The sequence below is a fragment of the Pangasianodon hypophthalmus genome, chromosome 7 (genome assembly GCF_027358585.1).
Source record: "Pangasianodon hypophthalmus isolate fPanHyp1 chromosome 7, fPanHyp1.pri, whole genome shotgun sequence".
Taxonomy (NCBI): Eukaryota; Metazoa; Chordata; class Actinopteri; order Siluriformes; family Pangasiidae; genus Pangasianodon; species Pangasianodon hypophthalmus.
Window position 1 is genome coordinate 16,568,724 of NC_069716.1, and position 27,125 is coordinate 16,595,848.

Below are 27,125 nucleotides of genomic sequence, written 5' to 3' on the forward strand. Positions count from 1 at the left end.
GATATACCACTGAAATGATGTTTCTCTTAGCCTTTACAGCAAAATCAGTGGATGTACATACAATGATGTCATGTTTTCATTAAATCCCAAGAACATATTGAGATTATTCAGCTAAAGAGTAGCCTACAGATGGAACCGGAAAAGCAATGGAGCCTATAAAAAAAGTGTTTACTGCACAAAAATATGCAACCATTTGTCTTGTGCCTAAAATAACATTGGAGACCATCTGTTTAGGCTACACCTACCTGCTACACGGGCTACATGAGACCTGAGCTCACAAGGATAGGATAATATTTCCTCTTTGCAGCTATGCAGCATATCAGTTTAATGTGAATTTAACATGTTATGGTAGCCTAATCTTTAAAACATAAAATTAGGTCTTTTAAATCTGATCTTGCAATGAGAATATCATAATTCTGTTCATTACAAGATGACCAAAACAGAAAAAAAACAAAACTTACTTAAGGCTGGTTAATAATTTCTATGAAATAGGCTTGCAGAGGTCAGAAAAGCACTTAGTTGACCAGTATCAAGGGGTTAGAGGGGTTTTAAATCCAAGTAGCTTAGTTAGAAATTAAACAAATGTTAACTAAGTAGCTTAGTAGCATTGATAAATTGTTTTATTATTTTAATGTGCACAATGTATATTTTTAATCCAATAACCTATGTGTTTATTGGTTGGAGGGCATTGTCTGAACACAGTGGAGCAGTTTCTAATGGAGTCAATGTTGGGTTTTTTTAAGTGTATTATAATAAAAGCCTGATAAATTGGTGTTTTGGGGCATTCTTTTATTTATTATTTGTAATTAGCAGATGTGACCATAGTGATGGATATAGTGTCAGTGTAGCTTCTACTGCCATGAAGCTTCTAGTGAAGCTACTGACATTTGTCTAGAGGTGAGCTTCAATGCAGCTAAGCTGTATGTGTAACTTTTGGCTTAACTTTGATTTTAAAGTTATTTGCCCAAAACTGCTGATACAGTGCAATCCACCATCATCTTCCAAAAATGAGACGTCACTGATATCTTCATCAAAGGGTGCCACTAGTTTGGTTGAGCATTACAATACATGCAGAGTTTCACCTTTTAGAAGGAACCAAAGACCCACAGAGCCACAGAGTGCATTACAGATTTCACACAGCTACATGTAGCTACAGCATTTACATATTTATACTGTATTTATACAGTATTTATACAGTATTTAGTGAGGACTATACTTATAGACCAAAGAATCTGCAAAATATATCTTCCTCTAACACATTCTGAGATTTTAGTGACTTCAGCTACAACAAAGAAAACAACATGTGCAATAACCTAAAGCCTGGAGAGCCTTTGGCAAAAAAAAAAAAAAAAAATGGAACTGACTTTTCCCATTAACACACAAGACAAGAATGCAAGAAGCACAGAGTTGCTTGTAGAGGGAGTCGTGTGTGCAAACAGCCTGTCAGGAAAGCATCAGGGTTACCGTGGGCCTACTCCTGATAGAATATTTTGCCATTCAAAGAGAAAACAATTAATTATCTCTAGACCACAAATATCCAACCGTCTTATTTATTCAGACTCACTGAAACTGTCTTTGAAAAAAATGCATTGTCCTTACCAGAGATCATTTCATCTGAATATTCAGCTCTTCCCAAATTCCATTCTTAAGTGGCAGATGAATCCAGCGGCAACATTTAGACAGGGCTAGCTGTTAATTCAAATTTTATAAGTGTCTAAACTAGGCAAAACATTCCATATTATCAGGCCCATATAAATGTGCTTTAGCCAGTGAGTTATAAGTTAATGACCAGTCTTTCAGTGGACTGTACATATACATATACATACAGAGATACTGTATGTGTAGCCAAGTTACATGAGGAAAATGTTACAATATGCATAGTTACTCTTCACATGTAATTAAAAGTAAACAAAATTAGTATACAACATCAGTATTGTTACTTATATTAAATCTATGGAGCTCGAAAGCTAAATATATTTTTTTATATTTGAATATAAATTTAAAAATACATTTTGTATATATTTGAATTATATACACATCACATTAAATACATTTCCATTTTTTTATTTAATATTTAATATTTATTGTATTTAATAAATTCAAACTTTTGCCAATGTTTTGTTATATGTTTGGACCTAGGGATAAGATTTGCCTTTAAAAACATGATTAGAAATTATGGGTTATTCGTTTGAGATTGTAAAAAAAGAAAAAGAAAAGAAATCAGAACCCGACAGTAAACACAAATCCCAAAAATTCAGATTTTATGTAATTTAGGCCAAAGGTGAAGCATCCTGGATTCCGAGGAAAAGGAGCCAATCGCAGCTGTCTGTTGCACACACATCTACAAAGTGAAGTGATCAGACACGGAGTTCAGTGCAGTCAAAATGGAAGATATGAACCATAATCAGGTAAATGCATTTAAAGTTCGTATGTTCTACAGAATTTGCTAAACTTCTATTAAGCTAGCTTTGGCTGTTAGCTGCTAATAATGGCCAGCAAGCTAATGTTACTCTAGTAGTCTAACTAGCTAGAATGTTGCCTATATAGTTCCACTGGGCATGTACTAAGCATCGAGTGTTTAATATCACTGTTGAAAACTAGCTATTTGAGTAGAACTTTTTTATTTGTTTGACCACTTTTTTATTTGTTTGACGTCTACTTTTCCCTGTGAATTCTGGATGCTTCACCTTTCATCTAAGTTACATGAAATCTGTATTTTTGAGACTTGAATTTTTGAGATTTGCACTCGGGTTCTGATTTTTAAAAATTTCAAAACCTTAACCTGTAATTACAAATTACATGTTTTTAAAGGCAAATCTTAGCCCTAGCAAATTTAAACAGAGAAACAATATTTGCAACAATGTAATTGTTTATAAATTTATTGTAATTTATTAAATACAAAAAATACAATTAATGTGAGGTATATTTAATTCAAATATATGTTATTCATTCTGAAATACATTTGTCAGCTTGCAGGCTCCATATAAATCACTGTTATCTGACATTCACCATCTCTTCATGTAAGTGTGGAGGTTCATGCTGCAGTTCATAAACTTTAAATAAGTATAGTCCTTATTCTCTACCTATTCACATTTACTCCTTTGTTTGAATTGACAAAGGCTCAACAGGCCCTCAAAAGTAGAAGACTATAGCAGGGCAGGAGATGAGATGGAAGAAGGCACAGGTAGACTGACCATCACAGGGGAGGGTAAGCCAGATGCCTAGTGGAAACTGTCAGACTATTGCCAAAGCGACCTCATGCCAGGATAATACAAGGTCCATAGGTGTTTCTGAGTCAGTCCCAACCCACATGCTGATAGCCTTTCAGTGTTGCAGGGCCAATCTCCACAGTAATTGCTTTTCCTCTGTTTCATATCTTCCTTTCTATGGACATTCCAGAAAAAAAATATATAAAAGGTCATTCACTTTGTTTTTTCTCAGCTTGTGACTAAAAAAAGATGGGTTTGACACCACTTACTGATTGTATATCTTGATGTTGTTCTTGTCTTGACAGCCATTCTGTGGTCAATACAGGCATGCCTCTTACATTAATAAGAAGTTCTGGTTTGTACTAATAGGCAGTTGTACTGTTTCAGGAATACTATGAAAATAAATTCTATAGAAAACTATTTCTGTATTACAGAAATATACAGACATCCTAGGATCCGACTTACAGAAGTGCTTTATAGTCTCCATCAAAAACATATCCTCTTGCAGGTCAGGGTCAAAAATACTGTCAAGCTAAAGCCTGTTAGAGAGGAGCATAATGAGTTGGTAAAGCAATACAACAGTAACAGTTGAGAGTTTTTTTTTTTAAAGTAATGCTCATTAAGTGCTTAGTGCTTATCTTAGTATTAGTAGTAGTAGTAGTAGTAGTGGAAGTAGTAGGAGCAATATCAGATACTATATTTGTCCAAATGCAGCCCTACAGCGCTCACAAAAACATATAATCATGTCTTTGAAGAAACCCTCGAAATGGAAGTGAAGGAAACCTGAATCACGCTCTATAGTCTCTCAGTCTCTGTTTGCATTCATCTATGATAGATAATGATATGCTGCAATGAGGCTTCTTTAGAGAAAACACACACACACACACACATACCAAATGTACTTCAACAACATGAAACCATCTGATTTAATTCCTGTCAGAAAATACTAACCTCATAAATTAATTAATCACCTTGGCAATCTGCCTCAGATTTAATAGCCTCTCATTTAAGCATTAGAAATAGGTTAAAGGAACAAGTGCTCAACAAACTGATAAAGTTAAAGTTAACGTTAAAGGGATATTATGAGATCAGACAAAGATTATATGCAAGGCCTTTTTCGGCAGAAATCGGCAGAACTGCATGCAAAAGAAAGCAAGTATATTACATTAACATGATGTTAACCAAACATCACGTTCTGCTTTCATAATTGCCCAATATGGGCTACAAATTTGCAAACTAAGTTTTGATCTCCCAGGTATGTAGTCACAAATTAGCATGTAGAGACAGGTATAGTCTATGATTATGAATATTATACATCTGAAGACATCCCCGTTTAAATAATAATAAAAAAAAAAAAAAAACTTAAAATAGCATATGTCTGGAGGATGTTGTTTAATTTAGCTTGTTTCCTAAAAGTGATTTTGTTACATTACCTAAATAAGGTGAAATCTAGGGCAGGCAGATTCAAGTAGACTGGCTGTCGGAGTCAGTGAAGTGTGAAATTGCAACCACCAGACAGCCAGCATAATAGCTCAGAAGGGGGCTAATGTTCCTGCTACATTCACAGAACATTTTTGTAATGGCTAAATTAAAAGAAAAAAATATATAGATTTATTCTGGGCTCAGTTTTCCTTTTAATTCATTGTTTCATTTCGCATTCTTGTTTCAAATTCCTATTCATGCCTTCCCCATTTGCCCCTTTTCTTTCAGCAAGATCCCACGTAAATGGACTGATGCTTATTAAAAGCAAAGGGCCCACAGTTAGAGAAAGAAAGTGGAAATCAAATGGTGGGAAGAGGAGATATGTGAGGTTTGTAATTTGGGCCCCCCGCCATGTACAAGCACCCTGACGTGTCAGCAAGGGAAAAGAAAGAACAATTTAAATTAATAACTTCAAGCCGCCGTGTTTTTGCAGAACCCCATCCCATCACCCTGTATCCCCAGCACACACACACCCACACACACATTCACTTTCACAAGGTGAAGGAGCTGCAGATCAATACTGGTTGAAGGTTGCTTATGTCACAAATGCTTTTGTGAAGATCTGTCCTCCATTTTTTGATTAGAGCAAAAACACAACCCTTTCTCAAGCACCTTAATGACTCTTTCAAGAGTAGAGGAAATAGTAGAGTACCAAAACAGCATATTAAGGGATATGCTGATATGCATGAACTGGTTAGTACCCTGCAAGCATGCAACTAAAGACCTGTCTCAACACCTTTTGCTGCTAAGGCTGAAGAAGTGATAATTAGAAAATAATGCGCAGTAAATTGTTCTGTTTTGTTTAATGATGAGGAATATTTCATGCAGATGAACTACTGTCTAAGCACAGGATATGCAGATGGAAAGGCAGCATATGCACATTAAGAAGGTTTAACTTTGTTTACAATCATTAATCCACTTCTTCTTCCAGCTGCCTACCCCATCCAAGTCATTTATAGTGAGATCCAGCTAAAGGAAAAGGATGCTTTGTAACAATCTCTATGTTTTTGGGTATATTTTCGTGATTTTAGTGAACATATTTTATAAAATTTCACCCAAACAAGAGCCACATAATTATTTTATTAGGCTCAACTAAAATAAACTAGGTGCCTATTAATTAGCATATTGATTAGGAATTACTATTGCTCAGTTGACTGGGGTTTGCTTTAGATTAAGCATGAATTATGGAAATCCTTTTCCGTGTTTATTTTCATTTACACTTTAGAAAGTACACTTAGTTACAGAGTAGTGACTATATATGACAAAAACACCTAGAAGCATTGTCATGAAAATAGACTTTTTTTAACAACATCACCACTGACCAAATCATAAACTTGCTCAATCAGAAACTTGCTGAATCATTGGTTTTGTTTCTGGTTTTGCACAAGTTACGAATGTGTGTAACCAGTAAATTAGTGAAAGCAGGCCCACAAACGCACCCAAAAAAAATCTGTGCAGCCTTTAATAACATACATTTGCTGCAGCTGAAGCCAAGGGGAAAACAAAATATCATTTCACCCCTGTGGCTGATTATCTAAATCCAAAAGTTTGTAATACCGTTCATTTATCTACTGTTTCATGAGCCTGGGTGTTTGAAAGGTTTTGCTTCCAAAAAAAAAAAAAAAGAGAAAGACATGGAGTCTTAAAGTTTTGGTGTGAACATTAATAAATGTGATGTACATTGGGAACTAAGAAGTTAATGGGTTATATAGACAGCATGGATAAACCCAGAGAGCCTGAGCATTAATGTTTCGCTTACATATTTGCATCTTATTAGGCCATCTCAGTCACACTGATGGTCCATCTCTCCATTTGATGCATTTTCTTGCAGACAACCAGACCTGTCATCTTCTATACCACATACACTCCTGCTCTTCTGGCAGAAAATTGCACTCCAATTAAAAGTAATCAAAGACTGGTGAGTAAAAAGCATCTCGCCATCTATGCTTTTAATTTCGCCTTTTTTCCATCTGGCCACTCATATGATTTCTGAGTGATGGTGGATTGACAGAACAAAAGAAACTCTCATGTAGTCGCTTATTTAATCAATTATTTATTTATTTTAATGTCATGGCCCTTTGTTGTGTCCTCACTGTAACATTGGATGGAAAATTACTGTGATTAGTCAGCGCCATCCCTCCTGCCCTTACAACCCCACGAGGGGCACGAGTTTTACATCCACACACTGATAGTTCAGTAAAATAAATAAATACATTTTAAAAGGTCAACTTAATGTCTCTCTGTGGGTTTTTTACTGGCATATATGACACCGTTTTAGTCATAGCTTACACAAGTAGCACAAAAAAATCATCAAGAAGTGATTTATTAATAAACATCCCCATCCATACTTTAAAGAAGATTAAATGATGACTTAATTGTTTTTAGTTCAAATAAAATCAAGTGCATGAACACACAAAACACACTGGGATATGGAAACTGTGGACATTAGTGTCATTTCTCCTTTTACACTTACATTATGTAAATTATTTTCCGCCATTGAAAAGGTATGGGATGAACTGGTATACTTTTATTTAACCCAACCCTACTGACACTGTACAAAATGGCTCTTTATGAGACTCTATATCATATGCAATAATTAATAAATAATAACCAATAAATAATTAACTCTATATCACGTGCATTAATTAAGCGATACCACACGAGCAAGTGTTGCTGTTGTAGTGAGTATCAGCACTGCTATGATTCGGCCTTAGGAACGAGGTCGCAGGTAATTGCAGCCATGCTGATATTCAGTAAAACAGCACAATTGTAAATATGATATTGCTTTTATACAACAGTTCTATAAACCAGAAATTAATATTGAGTAACTGACATTTCACAATATGTGTCAAATATTTTGTTTATTTTTGCTCCATCAACTTAGCCAAGACCTCAGAAAAACACTGTGGACCTCAGTAATTTCCAAACAACTGAAGGTACCATGAAGGTACCATCTATACACACAACAGTATGCGAATGTAAAAATCTTGAGACCATACAGATGTTCAGAAAGGAGACGCAAGGTAACTCCTAGGAATGAATGAACTTTGATCTGAAAGGTTCATCTGAACCCCAAGACAACAAGAAAGGAACCGGTGAAGTAGTTGGAGGCATCAGGTACCAAAGTATGTACATCCACCATTAAGAGAATCCTACCCCAGATTCTGAACAAAGTTGGTCACATCGATCAGAGACTATGGCAATCATACTGTATTGCACTGTATCAGATTCAGTAGTATCGTCAAACATCAAAGCATTGCCTTAAGATGAAAAATAATGTCATGCATTAAACTGAGCTTAATACACCTAATAGCAACAGAATAGTGCACTTCTGTTGTACTGGTATGAAATAGATTCAATAAAACATCAAGAAGTCTACTATAAATTCTCTATTGCTTTGCACAATCCACAGAAACATTATACACTTAGACATGCTGTGATGCAAACTATAAAATATCCCACTACATAGTCTAAGTAAATAGCACAAGAGTATCATTAATGCAATTTTCTATTACTGTAATATAGTTCTTCTGGCCCATTGATTTTTCAGGTAACTGACAGGTATGGTAAAAGAGCTCAGCTGAAAAAAATACTTAGCCAAAACAGAAAAATAAAAATATTTATGACCCCTAAGTTCTTTCTTATGGATTTCAGCCTTTTGTTATACTTGGCTCTAAGTGTTGAAAGTCCTAGCATTTATAGTGTATGGAATAAATCAAACCCTCACTTTACTGCCATCTCTCATTTTTTAGGCTACTGCTATTTCACAGCAAGTACTAGAAACCTGTTTGTGAGTCCGTACTATATCAGCTATATACGGCTACTACACTGCTGTCCAAAGCCTTTATTTATATGAACTGCACCAAAATTACTCTCCCTTATTAGAATTCCTATAAATTTTGTATGAGATCAGGTTAAATGATTTTCTTTTTTTAAACAGTCACAGTTTCCTTAATTCTCTCACACATGCTAATTACTAGTGTACGCATCTGGAGCTACTCTTGGGACATGAAACACAGCATGGAGCTGCCTGCATACTTTAACACTCAGGATCTGATTTAGTGAAGCACTTAGCACATGCAAAATGAGCTAAATAAGATTGTGATCAGTCAAAGCATTTGTCACTCTCCGAACTTTGTTGATAAACCTAGCAGTCAGCGCCAGATTACTATGATCTGGAACAGACATTCACTATAAAATAATTTTTGTGAAAGTCATAAAACATGAACAGATTTATAAACCACACCTCTGAGAGTGGATAACTATTGCTACACTATTCACACCTTGGCTCACTTTTTTCCTGATTTTATGAACACAGTCTAGTGCAAAAGAAAAGAGGCTTATATTTAATGTCTACACAGACCACATGGGGAGTTATGAGATCTCCAGCAAGTGTGAATTTGGTGAGGACACATTGCTACTACTGCAAGGCTCACTGTGACATTTCAACTGTTGCTTTTTTTCCAGACCCCTTGAGCTCTATAGACTGGCGTTTTCAGGTACATATTGCACAGTGAGCTCTGAAAAGGGAGTCAGAAAAAGAAAGTTTTGTGAAAAATGTGACATTTCTCACATTATGATTGCACAGCCTAGCGTGAGTCTAACGTGAAAGAGAAGAGTTACGAGCACTGTCTGACCCCTGGCATCAGACCTTATGATTATCACTCTATGAGTAAAGTAGAAAGAAGCTTCCGTGCACTTTATTCACCCTGTCCAGTCTTTGCCAGATCCCCCCAAATGCAGTGTGTCTTGCATTTGGCCGTCTCCTCACACAGGGGCCGGGAGGTACTCATGCTTCTCATTACTGGGGCATGTTGGGATTTTATGGAGTCTTGTAAACCACTGAATTACTGCACTTTAAAATAGATTTTGACACTGTTATGTGAGTGTGCTTATGGAAAAGCCTTTCATTGCTGGATGGAAGACTCATAATGGCAAATGACAAAAGAGCATGACTTGTTAATTATTTTTAACTGCCGGATAAAATGATTACGAACTGGGTAAAATACACAAAGGGCCAGTAACGGGAATAAGACTCGCATGAGGAAAGAAATCACTGACTTTTTTATAGAGAGAAAAGCATGGTGCTTGCAGTTGATCAAAGCAAAAATGTCAGTGCTTTGAATAGTTTATTATGTTCATTATGTAGGTTTTGATACATAATAATAATAAATTAATCTGAATTCCTATCACCAGAACGTAATGTAAGATACAACAATTATAGGCCCAATTTCTTTATGTTTGGAGTGTTTCACATACTGTGTCTTAATTAAAGGAAGACAATGTAATATTGTCTAAAATGAATATTAGATGAACAGATAATTTAATAACCACACATTAGCGGCAAATATCTGTCACTTCGCTAAAAAAGTCTCCATTTTCCACCTAATTACTAATTAAGCAAAATAACATTCATACTTTAATTGTGAACTGCAAATAAATTTAATAAAGGTAGCGCTAATATTTCATAATTATAATGAATTCTATCATCATAATTCATATTACATGATTAAATATAGATTCTAAAAATCATAATTAGAAATAAATGGGGGAAAAAATACCAATTTTGTGAATACACAAATATGATTGTTTTTCCCTTTACACACACACACACACACAAAATGATAAGACACAATTAGGTATTTTTTAAAAAAATCATTTGCTTATTTACTATTGTGTATCAGTCTGCACGTGTTGTTGGTTTGGATGCTGGATGTGAGCAGGTCTTGTCTGTGTGTCCTCCTGGGCTCTTTTAAAGCAGACGCTGTCTACAGGGCGGCAGAGCGGTCAGAATAGAAGGTGGCAGCCAGTCAAAACACTGCCTGTTCTTCCAGGCAGGGCCCAAGTGCTGGTGAAGAGCTTCTTTTCATGCGCTCTTAATGTGGTAAAGTGATCTTCTGCACAATAGGTACACTCAAGGAGGCCATCCCCAGCAAACAGGCCAAAACAAACAGCTCCCCCAGGCCCCTCTGCCTCACCCCCGACCACACTATCACTTAGGCTGTCTCACCGGACTCACACATGGAAGCATACATGAAGTCTGCAAACCTGAACTCATACACACATCACCCCGATTTATTTCAATAACGTGGAGATGTATGCAACCATAAAGTGGTAACATAATAGGACCAGCGGATCAGTTGAGTGGGCAAAACTGTTGACCAGATCATGTGGACATTTGATACAACATGCATTCATATCATACATGCAAAAACCTGACAAAAACATGTTGGGAAAATGCTTCATTTACCCCACCATTGATTATATATATTAAAAAAATAAATTTAAAAAAAACTGATGCCATGCCAGGCCATGAAAACAGTCCATGCAAATGTAAAAACATACTATATACCATAAATCAGATGGCCTAAAGCAAAAGTCAAGACATTTATCATGTTTATTGTAGTGTAGTATAATTTTCTATTAATATTACTAGATTACTACAATGGTGCTTTACAATTTTACACCAATTGTAGAATACATTAGTCAAAAGATGTTTAATTATGTAAAACATGTATAGTGTGTATGTATATTGCTGACATTCAATTATTCATGTGACTGAATTTTTCTGAGACAGACAGGTGCTTCAGTCAAATATTTTACAGGACAAATCTCTTCAAAATGTATTGTATGTAAAATATATTTAGACACAAAATATTGTAGCATGTCCCATTTTTATTTTTCATTTAGTAAAATGTCCCTACAATAAAGACACTCTGTTCATTTCAGTGAAATTGGCAAGTGCAGTTCCCCGACTAGTTCTGACTTGTTCCACTAAATCTGAAAGTAAAATTATCATTGAGTAGTAATATAAAAAAGCATTCATATTCAAAATATTCAAAAATAATTCTGGATTATTATTTGTATTACTCTTATTTTTATTCATTTTCTTATTATACTTAAATGTAAGTTTCGTGTTTCAACAAACTTTATCAACCTTATCAACACTGTTTAAGTATCCATACATTATTCTGACAGTGACCTGGGGTGTAGGTCCAAGCTTGACTGGAAGATTGGCTACAGATTTATCTCTGTGGAAGAGCACAGGCATTTGAGCAGACGCCCAGCTGGCCCTCGGACAATTTGGCTGACAATGACAGAAGCATTAGCACACACTTTTACTAGCCCAGCCTCAAATGACTTTCTCCTTCTTGCTAAACCAGCCTCACCAAACGCAGCAAGCGAATTCAAAGAGAAACTTTATATGAGGTTAACCCATGCCTGTAACAAGCCTCCTCCTCAGCTACAGAGACAGCCATGCCAACTAAAAAAACCCAACTGTTTACGATGCACAGAAAATCACGAGCATTATAGCAGACAGCTATAAACGGCTCCTGGAACAGACTCATTCACTATGCTACACGCACAATAGAAAGAATGAGAATATAAAGCGAGGGATTTTTTTCTCGCCCAACTTCTTCTCCTCTTTCTCCTCCTTTTCTCCTTCCTCTGCCTTGGTCTCCTTGTCGGCTAAAACATGTGGTCAGCTGTTGTGCTTCCATGTGGTCAGATGATCAAAGGCAGAGTGGGGTAGTAATTGTCTCCCGCTGAAGCGCAGCTCAGGCCCTGGATCAGGGTCCCAGCAGGTGGGGGGGACAGCCATGAGAACGGCCTGAGAGGCTGGAGGAACGCGAGAGGCCCTGCCTGGCAGAAATAAAGACTTCCTAAGGGCTCCTCTCTGACAACAGAGCCGCTTGGGAAGGGTGAAAAATGAAGCCTCCACATATTTTTGTTGAAGGGGGAAAAAGGGGCCACAGTGGGGGATGGGGGATAAACTGGATGCATAAAAACAAGGGATTATAAAATTTACAAAGAGAGCAGGCTTTGATGAAGTGTTATTTTTTTTTAGGTGTAAAAATATATAATACTTATTCAGTCACTTCTTCCGTGCATCTTTTACTGTCAAATTAAAGGACCAAGTCCAAATTAAATACTGAAGCTCATACAACAGTTGAGCTGAATATACATTCGGGACACCCACTGAAAACGCAGATTGTGTGTTTACCTGCTGACCAGAGGGAGCTGCAAAGGCTCACAAGTTAGGCTACTTCACATATATGTGGGAGACCACAAAACACTTTTCACCGCTGTCTGTCATTTTGATTGCCCAGCACGACTCCCTTCGCTCTCACCCCCTTCCTACCCTCCCTATGGCCAGATGGCTTTTTTTTTTACTGTCTGTGGGCTCTTACACCTTCAGTCTAAATCCCTAGAAGGAGCAGGAGGAATGGGCCATTGGTGTGTCAACAAATGGTTTGGAGGTAGCCATGTAAATAAACCAGATTAAGGGGAGCCCTTTTACAGATACATCCAAACTAGTTTTGGCGCTTGTCAGCCACAGCCCTGATAAGCAACGATGAGCAGCCAATCAGGAGGGAGAACATAAAATAATAAATCATCTGAGTGTAATTTTATTCACATTGAAAGAAAACACGTGGAACATGTTTGTAAACTTTATCTACGTTAAAAAGCACCGTTTGAGTGTTAAGCGTTTATTCCACATTTCACCAGTTTTCTGGAAACTAACAGTTTTCTGGGATCAAAAAATCCAGATATAATTGTAGCCATAAAACTCATTCTAAATTATGACTTGTTTTGTTTTAAATGAATGAATCTTGACACAATTAATTCTTAAAAGAAACTACAACATCCATTAAAAAAAGAAAATAAAAAGAAAATAATCTACAACCTATCTATTACTACAGAACTACAACCAAGCCTTTTGTGTTTTTGTGTAGGTAGTACCTGGGAGGAAAATACGATTTCATGTACATGCTGGATCTGTTCATATGAAGTTAATATGAAACATTGCAAACATTTCAACAGAGTGCTTTAGTGACCTGAAAGGTTTGCTCGTTGTCTGCTCGGACTACTGTTCCTACCTAGTTGCACGCAATCAGTGTGCACTGCATCAGTCTAATCCATGTATGCATCTGAGTGTCTACAGGTTTGTATATAATTTATCTCAAGAATAGCAGATCTTCTATTGCACAAAAGAATATGTACTGGTGTTGCAGTAAAATGGCAGTAAAATATGGAAAACTCCAGGACAAGGAAGGGTTGAAATATAATTATCTGATTGGGTGTCATCATGCCGCTAGGCAGCATGGCATGAATGACTTTCTTGAATAAAGAAAGATATTTTGGGTTGGCAATCAACAAAAAGCTGCCATTTTGTACAAGTGATGAACAAGAAAAACAAAAGGATTTAATAATCAGGCCATTCCTTGTGTTCTTGTCATTTCACACAATCCCCTTGTGCTGAATAGATTATTATAGAACCCCATCTCAATCACGCTATTGAGTTAACTATTGGCAGGAAATCTAAAACATTCACAACAATTGTATAAAAACTGCTTTTTAAAATTGCTTCAGGAACTCTATTGTTACCTTTGATTAGCACATGTCCTGTTTCCCTGAGCTATAATATAGGGTTGCACATATACGGGGTAAAATCTCTTTGTCATCCATCAACAAGGGGGAAAACAAAAGAACCTTCAATATCTAAAAGGGCAGATGGATGATGACATGCCTAAATTTAAATTAATATAAAATATAAAGTAATATACATAATACCCACCCCACCCTTCAAAGAAATACTGTTTAAGAATCGCATAGTTTAGTTGATTCTTGGGGTTGTCAATTTCCAAAATACACTCATAGATACTTTCATAACAACAAGCGGTTCAGGAAGGTTGAACCAAGCAAACCTACCCCGATGACTAACGAAATACATAGTGGTCTTTTGTGAAGATCAATGGCATTATACATTCTACTAAGCACCAGTATATTTTAACCCCCTCGATACTTCTGCCAGAAGGTTAAGACTAGATAGTACATAGTTTTCCAAAAAATTTTATGGGCCTAAACATACATCCAAATCAGCACAGAAATGGTTGTAGGAGCACAGTCTCCCAGAACCCTACTGAAAACCTAGGTTCTGAAGTGAAGAAACATGCCATATGCAGTACACATACACACATGGGATAGGGATAGGATAGGGAGAGAGCACACTCCTCTCCGTCTCTGCTCCAGCTGACTCAGGTCACAGAACCTGTGTCACGTGATTCCCAGGCTCTGACCCTAACCCTGGCACATTACTACAGAATCAGTCAGGTCACTCAATTAGTCAACAAAAAAAAAACCTGGGTGTGGAAAGGCCGACCTAATAAATAAATAGATGCAGCATCGCTACTCCCAGGAAGCTAGCAATTAAACCATCCTCTTTACAGAGACTGGGTGTTGCTACCATTGCATTTGGCTCCTTATTCACCTAAAGCCTAGGCAAGGTTATAAAGAAAAGAAAAAATTTATCATTGTTCAAAAATGTTTGGTGGAATATAACTGTATTTTTTTTTTAATAGCGGTGTTAATATATGTTATAGGTATTAAAAAACAATTTTGTTCAAAACCTTTTTTTTTTTTTTGCCATTGTTAGCTAATTAATGCTATGCCTACACATTAAACTTAACCTTAACCTCAGTAACCAAAAGGTAACCTTTTGGATCTTTTACTTTTTTAAATAAAAGCTGAAGTTTTTGTATATAATAGCATTTGTCTTTGTGAGGTCCTGCCAAATGTTCCCACAAATTTAAAACTGTCAGATATTCCTATCCTTAAGGGGACATTTGGTACCCACCATGAAATAAAAACATAAACCCACACCACCCTCCACCCTCACACACACAAATATTTCTAAATATAATATATCCTTATATATCCTCAAACAAATCTTACACTTTCAAATTCATTGCCATGAATGAATCATACCCAGATTAGACTTTCTCTAAATGTGCTTTATGCCCAAAGTACACAGAATATACAAGACATCTGTTCACCGAGTGCCCCACTTCTGCAAGACAAGCCGGGGCGATTTTTCAAAGGCTGTTGTGACATGTTTAATAACATCTGGCTATGATTATGTCATTTCAGTATATTAAATGATGCTGCTAATGAATGCCAGTAAAACAGTGAAGCTGATCGTCCAAATCACAGGGCCTCAGAGACCTATTCAAGCACTGTCAACAGCCTCAGCCATCCCATCCTCACCCACGGCAAAAGCATCCACCATCAGCAGTTAGCACTTAGCTAATGGCTCCCTTTTGGTTGATATAATTGCACAATGATTAGCTTTGCGCTCTCAAAAGTTTCACACTTCACCTTGTGTTGCTGCAGCACTGCTAGCACGGCTCTGGCCTCGGAACATAAGTGACAGACTGCATGCTAATGGCGATGGCACTCAGACACGTACAAAATGACACCTCGCGTTGTTGATTCTACCTGTGTGTGCACATATACATTTAATTAACACTAATCCAATTGACAACCCTTGCTTCCTGCCAAGCAAGGTGTCAAGAGACAAAAAGTGGTTATAGAGAACAAATTAGATTTTTTAAGGAAAATGTGATATGCAAAGGAGAATCATGTGTATATAATTTTGTATAGAATTTCTTATCATTGCTATACTCTCTACCTGGATGCTACACCAATAACTGCTATGTCCATGTATAGTATAAGCTTATCTACCGAATATTATGTCATAGTATGTTACGTTTACATTCACAGCAATTTATTATATTGTTATACTTTTGCACTACTGTTATATCTGACACTTTCATACTAGAACTGTCTCTTCCTGTGCCTATTGTACTGTCTTAGTTATTGTACTGTTTTAGTAGTTATACTACTGTCTTGTGCCGTTTGCACACATTTGCACATGCACTTTATGTAGAAATATGTAGTCTCTTGTAGTTCTGCGTTGTTTTATGTAGCACCATAGTCCTGGAGGAACTTTCATTTCACTGTGTACTAACTAGCTGTATATGGTCAAAATGATAATAAAGCCACTTTACTTCACTTGACGATGTAAATATATATTTAAGTAATAGAATAAAAAACACTTCAACAGAAAGGAATTACTTTTTTTGCTATAGAACCAAGTTACTGAACTTTAGGCAACCAATCAGCACTGCATTTGTATCAACAATTACGTTCATAAACTAACATTCTGTAAAAAAAAAAAAAAAAAAAAAAAAAAAAAGCAACAAGCATTTTTAACAAACAATATCATCTCAATACATAAACCCCTGTGATAGCCCCTCCTTAAAAAGTGGGGGAAATTGCGGTCAATTTGAATGTCTGATGAGATTCTCCACAGTCTGTTTCTGGCAGGCTGAGCATATGGGTGTGAGAGGGGACCGATGGGGTGAAGAGGCTCAGCCATCAATCTCACCTACTCTTCCCCAATCAGTTACCACAAGGGTTACCACCTTTTCCTATGGTTGTTATTAGGATATGCTACTCTGGGAGATCCATGCAGCAAATAAACCAACAGCCACCACTGTACACCACTGTCAGTGGGGATGAGGTGTAGTGTATGTGATTAAGTGCAATTCAATATAATACAATGAAACACCTTCATCAACAGCATCATTATTATTTCTAAAGGCCTTCATGTTAAGAGAACAACAGGTACAACAACAGTATGAATGTATAGTAGGCACCATATAGTAAATATAGTGTACCTAAAATAAAGATGTGCTGCTATGCTTATTGGCAAAGGCTTCTTCAAAATAGTGCTATATTCTAACAAAATATCAAAGGCTGCATAACACGGCCAATGGCAGTCGGCATTTTCGACAGATGAAGTATTGTCCCCATCGCAATTTTTTGGTCCTACTACAAAAATGTAAATGTGAAACATGTTAGCAAATGGGAGCCCTGATGTCGCAGCAAATGACCAGTTTCAGCAGGAGCTGATAAAATGGCTGACAGCTAAACAGACAAATACAGGGATTTTGCTACTATGATCACACACTCAGGAGCACACACTTGAGCACAATCATTGTAGAGTTTATTCATAAGGTTTCCCGTATTCATCTAATATCACATCAGTGCATATTCTTGCAATGGTTTCATTTCATGCATAATCTTCACTAAAATATACAATATTGGGACTTCCTCAAATCAGCAGTAGAGCAGTTGAGGAGAGGGAAAACACCTGAGACCACAACACACAGTAGATACCCAAGCCATTTGTTCACAGCCTCTGGGTAAGCTCTTAAATGCCAAGCGTTTGCCCCTTCATTTGCCCCTCTCCCTCTTGTATGCACTAGCATAAAAACGTCAAGTTAAATAGCACCCCTGAAGTTAAGTAATTATTTCTTTCCGAAGCTGCGCTGCATGTTCTCCAGGAAGCCAGGAATTGAAGCGCATAAAAAAGCCAGTAGCGATAAGCTAAATGCACCCCACAGACAGACCACCTCGCCACGGAGACACCTAAGCAGCTATGGCTTTGACATAATTTTTCATCATGCCTACCACCCACTTTGCCATCTGCGAATTTGCCCAGGCAACATCAAACTAATCCTGAGAATCCAGAGCCAGGAGAAAAATTGAGAGAAAAGCTGATGTAGATGAAGGGGACACTGTTCTGTGTAGTAGAGTGTGCCAGTGTCGCCAAGTCGGGTGGCAGAGTTTAACAACGCACTACTACTGAGCCACCAGACAGGTAATGTTTTTTTCCTCACCAGCTTTTTCAGTGTGGTGCCAGTGGTGCTGCCATGTGTGCTGGCGGGGCCGCCCTGGCCGCCAAGTCCGCTCACATTCGCATCAATTACAGCGGATGAGCCTGACAGCCATAATTACACACTACTGACGCTGATTATGCGCAGCCTGTCATGGAGACTGGCAAGGCACCTATTTTGGTGCACTCGTTCAAGCAGTCAGTTGTCAGGGCAGAGTGGCGGAGCAGGAGCGGACCCTCCGCTGGGGTAAGCAGAGGGCAATTTTTTTGGGTGGGGAGGCAGTGGGTAGTGAGCTTACACTGCAGTAAACCCCTTCCTCCTGTGCTCTTCCTCAACAGGCTGGTCTTGGCTCAGCTCCCACTGGCTGCTTAAGCTTATGCATGAACATCCCCTGTGGTAGTATTTTAATTGATGAGGACTGATTGGGATTTAAGTGAGGCAGATTCCTTCTCCTGCATCAAACAGCAGTAGCGTATATGCAAAAGGCATTTAAGCTGCAGAGTATCAGGATGGAACTCAGTGGCCCAGATAAATTATGAGAAATTAGATTACAAAAAAATAGAAACCCAGGTACAGCTGATTCGACTGGAGCTAGAGCTGATGTAAGGACTCCCAGAGAATGAATTGCCATCAATATTTAATTTTCTGTCTGAACAAAGCAGATTAAATATTCAATGATTGTATGGGGAAATCATGACCATGGCATTTTTTTTTGCTATTGTCCATGGAAGAATTAAGAAGTCTTACACATCTGAACTTCGTACACATATACACACTATTTAAACTTGAGCAGTTTATGCCCCATCCATGTCATCCTTAGCCACACTAGACCTACACCACTATTTGAAAGCAGTGGCACACTGTAGCAGAGCTGACTATAAATCTATTTGAACCATGTCATCTTCAGTAACCACTTTATCTTGGTCAGGGTCACAGCGTATCCGGAGTCTATCCTCGGAAGCCAATTCACCTATCAGCATGTTTTTGGGATCTGGGATGAAACTGAATAACCCAGAGGAAACCGATGCAGACATGAGGAGAACATACCAAACTCCACAGAGTAACAGTATTCTGAGCTTAGGATCAAACTGGGAACCCTGGAGTTGTGAGGTGTCAATGCTACCCGTTGCACAATCATGCTGTCCATAAACCGGAACTATTTTGGTTAAAATAAATTCACATTTCACCTTCCAACTCCTTGTAAAGTTACACCATATAGGCCAGTGCTAACAAGAGTTCAGTTACAGAATAATGTCTTGTAGGACTCGTCTTCCCTGAAACACAAACACCCAAACACCTACTCAGTTAAACAGACACTAATACATATTGGAGTGGTTAGGTCTACCTCTCGTCTAGTTATAATCCTGGATTCTGTGAGAGCTCCAGCTGAGCTTCAGACTCCATTGGTCTAGTGCCAGCTCTTCCAAAGACTGAAGACAGAGTAAAATCATGTCAGCCCATGACCATTGTGCATTGAGTACATAAATCCATGGATAGGCAGGAAATATGTTAGTGTTTTCCATAGTGAGTACATTTTAAGCTATGTGTGCTACCTTTCAGTGATATGTGACTGAGCTGTAGAATGTAATTTTGCAGACATGATGCACAAAAAGGAAAATAAATTTTAAAAATTAGGGTGTGTGATAGTCCTTTTGAAAGAACCAACTACCCAAACTTGAGATGAGGTATGCTGTGTATAAATCTTTGATCATATTTTTCAAGGCCTTTCATGCTTTTGAACTGCTAATGGGAGAAGAGTATATTATAATTGTTTGCATTTATAAAGCCTTCACTGCACAACCTATTCAACAAAGAATTGAAATGCTGTCTTTTTAGTGGTACATTATAATTTTGCTACTTCTAAAGACTTATTTATCCCCATATCTTTCCTATATTTCATTTCACATGTTTAGGATTTATTGTGCCACATCCTTTTTCTTATTTTGTTTTACTTTCCAAACCATTCAGATCACAAGCATCACAATAATGAAATCATTTTACTTTCTTCTCCAATAAACAACAAACAAAAAAACAAGAAAACATCAAATCAGATACAAAGAAGAAGGCCAAGAGATTTGCCCAGCAGTATTATGGCGATAAGAGCATTTAATCCTTCCACGTCTGCTCTCACTCTGGCTAACTCTACAAAGACAGACACACAGACACAAGCTAACAAAGGATGTCCTTCAGTAATAATAATCTGTCAAGCTCTTGGCCTTAAGGCCTTGCTTTTTTTCATTTCCAGTCCATTGTCATATTGCCTATCGACATGTTAGATTAAACAAAATTTTCATGTCAATTACACGAGTGCTGCCTGCATGATTAGCAGATCCCGCTAATTGTCCCCCCTTTTCCACCACCGCCATTTTCCACATGGACGAGCAGCAAAGAGGGCTTTGTCCAGCAGGGCCCCCATCAAACATGTCAAAGATGGGTCTTTACCGCCTTCTCAGCCTGCTCCCATTCTCCTCAGGGAGAAGATGAGGAAGACAGGGACTGAGGGGAGGAGTGGAGACAGGATGCACTCTGATTGTGAGGGGGTTGGACTCAGTGTTAAGGGTGTTCCCCATGGTCCAAGGCCGCCCATTGACGGGGAGCAACGAGAATGCAAACAGTGTGTGCTGGACACCCATGCAAGGGCTACATTCACCTACTCCCACACGTGCACCGTCGTCAATAATTACCCAACCAGCCCCTAGAGACAGGGAGTCCACAAAGCCTAGGCCCCTAACTGATTTAGACTCTCAGTACCCTCCTCTCTCCTCAGACTCTTTGTGTCTTTCTTCCTGGGCATGTGTTTGTTTGCTTCGCCTTAATTGACTTGATCTCTGTCGCATCTCTAAGGCTGATGTCCCAGTGTCTGGCAGGCTCAGTTCATTTGAGATGAAGCCTAAAAATCAGGAGGACTGGCCTGGAATAACACTGAAACTGGCAATTATTTGTAACCTAAGTTGAAGCGGTGAACATTTGTTTTGTGCATATGATCAAAATAAAAGAGAAATAAAAAATTCAGGTAACAATTAAAATGCAAACAAGCATGGTCTGTTCTTGTATAATCTCCTCACTGCTTTTGGGAAGAAAAATAGACAAACATTTTGTGATAGAATTTAATAATTCCAAAGCTAACTAAAAGCTAAGGTTTAAAGATTGTTTTTGACCAATCAAAATCTCAACTTCAGAATAATCACCAGCCACTTTTCAATCCTTCAAGATGCTTCATGAACTCTACACAAAGGTATGAATTTGGGGAGTTGTTGGACAAAGATGAGAGAGGCCTGTGCAGTTTGCACTTTCTTCAACATACATGGAAACGCTTCATCGAGTCCAAATTTGCAGAAGGTTTCCTTTAAGATAAAAACAAAGACTGAGGCTGTGTGGTGCTGGAGCATTCAAGCAGATGCATTCTGTATAAGCCAGAGAGTGGCAAAGGAAAACTTCAGCCTGCTACTATGGGAAGCTAGCTTCCCTAAAACTAATGCACAGAATTGAGAGTAAGCTGCAGCCACTCTATCATTCATTCAGAAATCCTCTCTACCCACCCTCTCGCTCTATCTCTCTCTCTTCTCCTTCTCTCTCTTTTTGGCGGTGTTTTCCCTGCAGGCTGTGTGAATCTAGTGCATGAGTCTGTGAGCATGTGGAGCACCACAGTGTGCTCTGTGTGTGTGTGTGTGTGTGTGTGTTTGAAGGTATTTTAATTAATGAGAACAATTTCCTTGGATTTCATATAAATTAATTTGTAAGAAATGCTATGCATGTTAACTCCAACCCTTGTCCTAACAACAACCATAACTTTTCATATAATGTGGCACATGCAAATTCTTACAAATTACATTGTAATAGGCATCTCAGAGAGAGAGAGAGAGAGAGAGAGAGAGAGAGAGAGAGAGAGGCATCTCAATTACATAATTCTGCTGTCTGTCCCATATGATATTTTCTACGTGAAGTGAGGAGCACTTGAGAAGTGACACTTCAATTAATACTAAGAATGTCAGAACAAAATGTTTAATATTTCATATCAGTTTAATGTCTGGTCACCATGCTATTCAAGACATTCTGGGAATCGAGGATGTCATTGTGTTCCACTGAGACTCTTCTATTCTTATATGTTATAAATACATCTAAACATTTTTTCTACAAGGTGTAAATTAACAGCACATCGCAGATGAAACACATGATTTTCATCTTTATCTAGCTGGTCCAAAGAAGGTGGTCCACTTGCAAAAACTGAAAATCTGTCATCTCAGTATAAGTGTAAGGTTGCATATAAACAACATTCACCGTGTTAGTTAAATGTTTTCATTCAATGCAATATAATTAACATTTCTTGCACCAATTGACAATGAGTTAATGAGTAGGAATGATTTTTCCCATATAAATTTTCTTAGATGGATGCAAGCATACCGAAAACATGTTCATCAGTATTTCTTTTTTCTGTTTCAAATAGAATGATGTGCTCTTTTCAATGCTAACAGCATACTGCTCAAAGAATTATGGATTGATGTGACAAGACACCTATAGATTACATTTTAATCTGTGTTTTAGCAAGAGTAGGGTTTGAAAGCAAAAACACAATCATGAACACAAGAAACATAGAGGTTCAGGCTCAAAGTCTGTGTGTGTGTGTGTGTGTGTGTGTAATTCTGTTTCAAGACTAACAACTGAGAACAGACCTGATGTTATTAAATAAATCATGGAGTAAAGGACCCCTTGTGTGCACAGGAAGTTGGCCTTGGCCTGGCACTAATCGGAAATGGCGAGATGAACTGTTGAAACATTATCATTTTAAGCATGATCGCACTCACTTCAGCCTGAATTAATGCACAGTTTAACGCAAACCGGTGAGGACAGAACGCAACTCACAGACCAGAGGGTCACAGGTCACAGATACCAGCCAAGTTTAAACACCAACCTTAACCTTTACCTGTGCAGAGTGCAAAGTTCTCTAAAGCAGTAGAATTACAGCACAAATCAGTGTGACAGTAGGTTTTCAAGAATTTCCTTTGTAGAAGAAAAAAACTATAACAAAAACTCTTATGACTCAGAGCCATCAAAATGGGGAACACATTCCATCAATAGAATGGATCGATATAGTGTCTTACCTCTCCGAGAGCTCAATCAGACTTGATATATGTCTTGTGTGGGCAGGATCACTGAGCCACTGTAGAGAGAAAACATAAAAGTCAGTTTTCAGCATCTGACACTAATAGCATATGATCAGCCTCAGTAACCTTATGAGATAGCTACTCCCTTTCTGCCCATCATTCATAAGTACCTCAGAGTATAAACTCTATCAAACCCAAATCCCATGCCACTGCCAACTGCCAAGGGAAGCAATAGAAGCTTGAAACATCCTTTTCCTTGCTTTTATTATTTACTGGATGAATAAGATCATGTGCAATATTGAGACAATCTTGTCCAATATTGAGATCTTGACACAGTATTCATTGTTTTCATCTGGTAAAAGGTGCCATATGTTTTAATAGGCTTATAAAACAAAACAATTAATGTTCGATAGTATGTTGATATACAAATAAATCTAGCTCAAACAACATGGGAAGATCAGCCGTTACTCTATGAAATACAACATATCAAACGGGCTAGCTGTTATTTCATTATGAGACTTCTCATAAATCATCAAAACAAAAAGAATATTGAAAATTGCAGAATTTAAAGCATGCATTGATGCCACTGCATGTAGAGATTAGCGGTCCATCCCTGTTTAATCAGCCAGTGCCCATGAATTGATGGTGTACTTGTATTTTGTGAAACAAAGATTCATATTTTCACTAAAACCAGCTTGACAAAAAACAACATAAAAAAGTAAGTTCCTTCAATGAGAGACACGTTCTTGAACCTCAAAGATCTTAAAGTCCTTAAAAATGTACAAAATTGCAGTAGAAAGTGAAATAAAAGTAAATATGTATGTGTGACTCTTCTGGTGGATGTGGTAACCTTCTCCACCTTTATTTAAGGTGTGAGGCATGCTCTTATGGTGTCCGAGAATTAAATTAAAGCGACACCCATTTGTGTTGTAAGTGCACCATGCTCAAAACCTGTGCCAAATTCAAAGTTTCTGTGAGAAAAAAGAAGAACCTCCCGAACGCACCCATCCGTGGCACACCCCCTCCACCCCTAACTGCATGCTGTCCCCCAGGGGGAGCTGCACCTCCTGACCTCCTCCTCCATGGGGGTCAAAGGGAATTTAACACGAGGGTCCCACATTCCTCCAAGGTGATAATTGCTGTTGCTCTCTGCAGGGGGCCTTCAGGCAGTGGGTAAACAGGAGGAGAAAAAGACCCACCCCCACCCTACATGCACACACTGACATTTAAACACACCATGCACAGATGACACACATGAATTATGGCATCAACTGATGGTGTGACGCCAGTCACAACGACACAGGGTGGTGACGTTTTTTTTTTGGTTTTTTTTTCGAGCTCTCCCAAGTGTGCAGCTGTTAGGCCCAGTGTAAACAGCGGAGCACTTCACACCTCCAGCCAGACTCCTATGAACACTCTCCATGCTAATAAGATTTATTGAAAACTTCGAGCGAGGCCCATCATAAGACAAAAACATCACAATGACTTAATTACTCCCCTTCATCATCTGAACCGCACACCCAGTGGTCTCTGATGGAGAAGTCCTTGGTGCTAGCTGATTGATGAACCATGCCAAGGACAAGATCTCTCTCATTCATCCACTGCTGAGAGGAGGTGCACTGCTCCTTTCCTATTATCATGAGTGTTAATGAAAGTTGTTCTAAAAGCATAAAATTTGGTCAAATAAAGCTTTACAGACTATTTTTATAGCAAGTGCTGATTTTGCAATGATACTAAACACTCTTTCCCTTAGTTATGAAAAGTCTCAAAGTAAAAGAGAAAAGATTCATGCATGACCAATTACGAGATTTCTGTCTCCTGAGCCTCGACCCTATTCTCCAAAACCAACACCATGCAGAAAAACAAGCTCCCCAGTTTCTGCCATGATCTTTCTAATCATATCTAATCGCTCATAAACTACTGTACAGACGCAACACAGTTTGGTTAGTAGCAGACTGCCTTAAGCATTTGGTAAAGGCCATTATTTTTAAAGGCATTTCCCAGCCTATGCCCACATGTGGTTTCTGCAAGCCACACACTGAGGCTTCAGGGGTTATAAAAGCTGAGGTGGTGATTAAGAACCAGAAATAATGGCCTTCACAAAACCTGGAATGCTTTTCCAGGGCAGATGAATTGCTGACTTATTAGCCCCTCAAACTATGATCATTAGTGAAGCTACATGCCATGTAATAAGAAAAAATTAGATGTTTTTGCCATTATGTGGAAAAGACCTTGTGGGCTGCAGGCTTTTTGCTAAGTTCCGTTTTGCTCTTTTGCCTAACCTGACTACTGATTTCATCTTGTTAAATTTCGTGAGTCTTTCTACTCCCTAAATCTGGGATTAGGGTGGACAGCAGTCACAGTGAAGCTATCTCAATCATGCCCAGACTCTCTTTAAGCCTCTCTCTCTCTCTCTCACATACACACACACACACACACACACACACGCAAAGACTCCATCACTTTGCTCATTACAAGAACTTCATACCTATTAGGGCTATGGGCTTTATCTGGGATTTTGTATTCTCCAGCCTCTCACTTGACATCTCTGGCCCAACAGCCTGCAGTCAGGACCTGGAGCAGGGCTCTAAAGCCACAGCTTTGTACCTTTACTTCTGCAAACACTCCACTTGTCCATCTAAGCCAAGATCATTAGAGTTTAGTAATGCTCTCCTGCCTTCCATCTATTGCCTACACCAACCTAAGCTAATGATTAGAGTGAGACAGGTTGGCAGTTTATGTCCTTGTGGTTAATAGCTGTATCCATGCACTGTTACAGTGTGTGTTCTGTGTGTGTGTGTGTATGTGTGTGTGTGTGTATGTGTGTGCCTGTGTACTCTAAATGTGTTTAGGTTGTGTGCATCTAATTGAGATGTAAGCAAAAAAATGTTTTTTTTTTCCTTCAGAAGTTTCTAATAAATATCCTGGATAATTTTAAACACCTGGCCATAAACCTGGAGGAATGCTAAATAAAAGCAAGGTTTCAGAGAAAGACTCCTGTCTGGCTATTACTCACCAAGACAGCAGGATTTGTAATGGTTATAACCTGGATTAGCTGGTTGAAGCAAAAATGCCCTAGCAGAGGGGGAAAAAAGCATCACAATAATAAGCGTTTTTCAAATTTGAAGAGTCTATCTAAAGTTTATGGATCAGTTAACTATACTTAAGTATGGAGTGTTTGTATTGTTTGCACTTTACATTAAAGTAGAAATAACTTAAACAAAAATGAGACCGCAACTGTGACCATCAGCCACTATGAACTCTGAGCAAAGCAGGAGAGGAAGTGGATCTTGAACTTGCGTTCTATTTTGACCCCCAATCGGGCCCCTGAGGTGACCCAGGGGACCAGACACAGCCCTGCACTGTGCTGCAGCTCTAGTTTCGATTGCCTGACTCCTTCCGCCGCTGCACCTGTCACCCGTCAATAGACCCCCTGCCCACACCCTTTCAGCATGCTGAATATATGGCCAGGCTGAATGCCCCCACCCAGCTAATTACTGCTGGCTCCCGAGGTCTGGCTGCATTACACTGTGTGCACCACACCATCACAGCTCCAGTGTGTCCCTGCTCTGGCCTGGGTACTCCACACACACACACACACACACACACACACAAATACTGTGACATGATGACAGATTAACGAGTGCTGTACACTCACCAGCACTAGGAATAGAGTTATCACTCTGGACAGGCAGACAGCACAGGCTGGAGGTTTAAAGCCATGTGCAGGACTCTTAAAGCTGGAACTACTGGATAGTTCTCAGAACAGAAGATATTAGACAGGCCACTATGACATGCAAAGCTTT

At 38.4% G+C, this 27,125-nt stretch overlaps 1 protein-coding gene across 3 annotated transcripts in view; it reads right to left on the bottom strand.

Moving 5' to 3' along the window:
* Nucleotides 1-27,125, bottom strand: part of zic6 (zic family member 6) — an 85,167-nt gene that overhangs the window by 41,760 nt on the left and 16,282 nt on the right. For all 3 annotated transcript variants that reach the window (XR_008302031.1, XR_008302033.1, XR_008302032.1), the window contains one exon: nt 23,317-23,375. The gene's annotated coding sequence lies outside the window, so the exon portion shown is untranslated. The remainder of the gene's footprint in view (nt 1-23,316; nt 23,376-27,125) is intronic.